The sequence below is a fragment of the Chamaea fasciata genome, unplaced genomic scaffold (genome assembly GCF_029207755.1).
Source record: "Chamaea fasciata isolate MVZ Bird 193981 ecotype frontalis unplaced genomic scaffold, bChaFas1.0.hap1 SCAF_11, whole genome shotgun sequence".
NCBI classification, from domain to species: domain Eukaryota; kingdom Metazoa; phylum Chordata; class Aves; order Passeriformes; family Sylviidae; genus Chamaea; species Chamaea fasciata.
Window position 1 is genome coordinate 22,894,501 of NW_027094096.1, and position 4,917 is coordinate 22,899,417.

General features: G+C 45.9%; 1 long non-coding RNA gene across 1 annotated transcript; it reads right to left on the bottom strand.

Annotated features, from left to right (window-relative positions):
* Positions 1 to 835: 835 nt before the first annotated feature.
* LOC136295177 (uncharacterized) lies at positions 836 to 1,473 on the bottom strand. The gene is made up of 2 exons (XR_010722600.1): positions 1,226 to 1,473; positions 836 to 997 (listed from the first exon to the last, which is right to left on the bottom strand). It is a non-coding gene; the product is annotated as an uncharacterized lncRNA (long non-coding RNA).
* Between the last annotated feature and the right edge of the window lie 3,444 nt (positions 1,474 to 4,917).

The following is a 4,917-nucleotide window of genomic DNA, read 5'->3' on the forward strand; positions in this document are numbered from 1 at the left end:
AGCTCTTTGATTCAGTTTGTCCCCTGTTCAGCTGGTTTTAAACCCAAGCTTTTGCTTGGAAGCTCTTGGTGATATCTGAATATTTCTCCTGATGTCTCTGCCTGTATTTATCAGACCTCCTGGTAAAGCCTTCAGGGCTGAATCTCCTGGATCCATTATCCAGGCTGCACTCGTGGAATCCAATTCAATAATTCAATACTACTCAAAAAAAAAAAAAATCTATTTTTAGAAGCTCAGTTCCTCATTCAGCTCTTTCTGTACAGCCAACTGCAGCTGGGGACCATTTTTCATATTTCCCTATCAGTGTTTTATCAGCTTTTTCAGTTTGGGATTTTAATTGAGCTGAAATAATTCTTACCAACACACTGCGAGGAAAATGTTACACCCAGAGTTTTACAAATGGTACCTCTCTAATTATTGACATTTTAATGGATTTATGTTCTAGATAAAATATTTGACCTCTGACCTAAAAAGTGGGGATTGACGTGGCAGAAGAAAATAGAATTTCATGATACAGCAGCAAAACGAGACTGATATTTTGTCAGAAGTGTTTGCACATGAAATGTGCTCTGAAAGTTAATTTTATTACTAAATTGGTATACAAAGCTGAATCCCCAAAAGGGAGCTCAGCTGTCAATTCTTCAAGCACAATGCTACAACTAAAAATAAAAAAATTCAATGTTCACATGAAATTTCTTGGCTTAAAGCGTGCAGAGCAGATTGTGCAGCTCTTCTTGCTGCTGCATACTAATTTTACATGTAAACATTTCCTTATACTGGGCAGGATTGTTCCTCCTTTGCCTCTCACAATCCCTGTAAAACTGGAAAACAGGAATTATCTCCCTTACAAAAGGAGACTGGAAATCGAATAGATATGAAAGTACAGATGAAAGGGTCTTAGAAGTGAATTGTGTGTCCAGTGCTGCCTTTCAGCATCCCTGTGCCAGTGATTCCTGTTCCCATGGCATTGCTGTGCTCCCTGCAGTCACTGAGTGTCCTGCAGAAAGAGAATTTGGGGTGAAATATTGGAAGTTCATCTGTGTTTTGCATCAATTTAAAACCAAAAATTCCTCTGCAGTTAGGGAGGCTTAAAGAGGTGATGGCCAGGGGAGAAGGGGGAAGATCAGGCTTTAGCTAAGGCTGGTCTTTTCTACCAACAGATGAAAATGAATTCGTATCTGAGATTTGGGGGACAGCAAAACCAATTTTTTTATTAATTAAATACCTCTAGCACAGTGTCCTCCCCGTGGGAAAAAGCCTACTAATTTCTCTTGGAATAATGAAGTGTCCAAGGCCAGGCTTGGAGCAACCTGGTCTAGTGGGAGATGCCCCTGCCCACGGCAAGGGGTGAAAAATCAGATTCCATTTGGCACTCTGCACCTACAGACTGAGTTTGCTTTAGTCCCTGGCTCCTCATTTAGGTTTTCCTGCTGTATTACATCCCGGGAGCACCCCTGGGCCATAAAAGCCTTGTTTTCCTGTCACGGGAGTGCTGTGATTCCCAGCCAGGTGTGGATACACTCCCTGCATTATTTATCCTTCCAGGAGCATGGAAATCCCTGCAGCTCGTCACTGCTTCAGGCTGAGACCTGATTTAGATTGGCACAGAAAGACTTTCTGTTGCTGTTTCCTTCTGCAAATAATCCCATCCTCCTGCAGACATTCCTTTATTAATTCAGCTGTTCCCCAAAGTCTCCCTCTCCTCTCCGCTGGTTGGGTTCTTCCAGTACAAAAAAATAAACTTTATAATTTGTGGTTGGCTCGGTGTGGCTGCATTTGCGCAAAAGCAACGGTGCAGCACCTGGTGGAGTGGCCAGGACACTAAATGTGTGTGAAATCCCAACCCAGGGGAGCTGGGCTGTGAGCTTGATGATCTTGGAGGGTTTTTCCAGCCTTAATGATTCTGTAGTTGTCTCATCCCCCACCTGCCAGCTCCGCCCTTCTGCTTTGCCCTTGAACACCCACCTGGTATGTACAAATTTGGTTTTTCAGGTGAGATTTTGGGGCTTGAAAGGTGCAGGAGACTTTACTGAGCACACAGCCTTTTTTTTTTTTTTTTTTCCAGATGAACTGAAGAGCCTCTTCCCCAGCTTTGAATAGAATAATTCAGCTCTGTGAATATTTGGGTTTTCCTTATGACCCCGAAGTCAGGGAAATCCTTCCTATGAGAGCTGAAAGCAGCTGCTGCACATCCCTAACACCATCCCAGCAGCAGAATGTTCTTCCCTGGCATTTCGAGCTCTTCTCTGACAGCTCATCAGGCACCACGAGCTGAGCATTTGAGCATCTTGAAGCCAGAGCTATAACAGGAGACGCAGCATCTTTGCACGGTGTCATTAGGAGATGACATTTCCAAAAGAGAGTCAAAGACTTATTAAAATTTGATGTGAGCTTCAGGAGCCTCTCCAAAGTGAATCATCCCCCCCTCCCAGCCAGCCTTTGTGCTGACTCCCAGGCCGGCATCCCCCAGTCCTCAGAATTTTAAGAGTTTTGTGAATTCACGATTACAGAGCATCAGGAATTCAAGGACCAGCACGATTTGGATGGGAACATTAAAAATTCCTGCCTGGAATTGTTCTGGCCCACCAGTGAGAGCAGAGCTGCTGGTTGCTGGTGGAGGGGAAAGCAATTAGAGGAGAGGCTGCTGCTCAGAGCTCCTGCTCTCGCTTGTTGCAGGTTGCAAACACGCTGAGAGCTGTTTATCTGAGCAGAGACTTACTAAAGGGAGTGATATTCATACATTTGGGTCAGTGACAATTTTATGTAGAGCTGTGAAGTGCTGCTGGTTTGATTTTGGTTGGGGTTTTTTTGTGGTATTTTTTTTTTTCTTTCTGGCCTCTCTGGAAACACGGGCTGGAGCAAAAACAAATTGCTGCAAAGAGAAGCAGCTGCCAGAGAGGTCAAAGAGTAATTTCTGTGGCCAGATATGATCAAGTGGTGTTGAGAAAGAGGAGGATAAGGAAGGAAATTGTGCAGTGCCTTTGTTTCCAGAAGAAGGGCTGATTAAGATGTCAGCTTGTTCTGCTTCCATCTTCATTTATTAAATTGTCAGCTTCTATCTGTCCCACAGGATCTCCCCGTAGTGAATCTGCTCTACAGAGGGAGATTTCTGGAGCTGGGTTTGATATTTCAGACTCAGCTTCCCATTGAAATTGTACTGATTTCAGGGCCTTAAAAATGGGGATAAAAAGCAGCACGTTTGATCTCAGCCTTTGTCATTCATCAGACGGGATTTTTTTGGCCAAAGCTTCGAGATCAATCCTTTGGTTTCGCATTCCATCAGTGTCCTGTAAAATGCATCTTTCAACTTCCAAGTGACTTTGGCTTCCCTTCAGGCACTTCAGGCTGACTCGGGACCCTGAGTGGAAGAAGTTTTGGTTGTCACTGGAGCCCTTCCTCCTTCTCCAGGAGGACCTGGACCCACTCTTGGAGGTGTTAGGTCATGGGTAGGACTTGATGATCTCCAAGATCCTTTCCAGCCTAGTTCATTCTGTGATTCATCCTGAGATTCTCTTTGTCCAGTGATTTTCCAAGGGGAAAAGTGGGGAAATGATGCCTTAAGTTTGAGCTTTCACTTATTTCAGGTTCTGTGCTGCCCAGGGGTGCAGTTCTGAGCTCACACTCAGTGTCACTCAGCTCTGCACACAGCAGGGACACAAAACAAATCCTTTTCCTAATAGACACCAAGGACAACTTTCAGCCCCAAAAGCACAAACAAGGGTGGGCTGGAGGGAGGAACAAGAAGGATGGGACCTCACAACCCAAAGCTGTAACTGGACAATTAAACCCCAAAGTGCAAATGGACCAAAACTTATAAATGTGTGAGGCCTTGTAACCGGTCAGCCATTTTGGGTCCATTTTGTGCCCATTTTGGGTCAATTTTGAGTGTAGCCCTGGCCAGGCTCTTGTCCTGCCCAAGCTGTATCCTTAAAGGCCTTCCAATAAATTTCTACTTTATTCTTCAGCTCTGTCCAGTCCCTGTTCCAGCTCAGCCGTCCCAAGGCATCAGCCACCCCAGCCCACTTTGCCCTAAGTCAGCCTGGCTGTGCTCTCGTGGCGCATCCTGTGATCATGTTCTGTGTGGGAGAACTGTGCAGGGATGAGAAATGTCTTATCAGACAAGAATCCAATACCAAATCCCTGCGCCTTGCTGCACTACAGGTGTCAACAACCACCCTTGGCCTGAAGGGAAGATCCCTCGGCTTCCTTTCAGCTGACCTGATTATTCCTTCCAAAGTGAGATCACACCACGAGCACGTAAAGTCGCATGAAAACAGCACCTGGATCTGTGAAAAAGCTGCAAAAGCTCATTTAGCCGACTGAAGAGTCTTCGGTTTGCAAACACCTTTTATTGCACTCAACACAGGCCCAGCCCAGGCCCACCCTCTGGAAATAAAAACCCTAATTTTTGTTCCCTGGCCCCTGAGACAGTGTTGGAACCTGCCCGGTGCCAGAGGCTTCCCAGAGCTGCAGCGGAGCCTGCTCAAAGTCACAGCATCCTTGAGCTTTTCACTGCCTGCCTGTTATTATTGCTGCTGTTATTAGACTTTGTAATGCACTCAGCTCCCAAGTGCTCCCTGCTATTGCTGAGATTACACAATCCTTCAAGGAATTTTAAAGACAGCTGTTTTGTGCATGCTCCAAAGGAACAGGGAGGGGGAGAAGCTGCTTTTTTGCACGGACAGGCAGCGCTGCTGCACAGAACTGAAGTGTGGGTGATGGAGAAAAGACCTGCAAGATCTCCAGTGTACAGCAGGGGAAGGGAGGGGGCAGCTCTTCCCAGAAAACCCGTCCCGCGTGGCACAGCTGGGACTTGGAGAATGAGAATTCTTTGGGAATGAGATTTTCTTCAGCTCAGTAACCAGGGTGGAGAGTGCCGAGCCTCACAAATGTGGCCAGAGAGGTCTCAAAAAATCA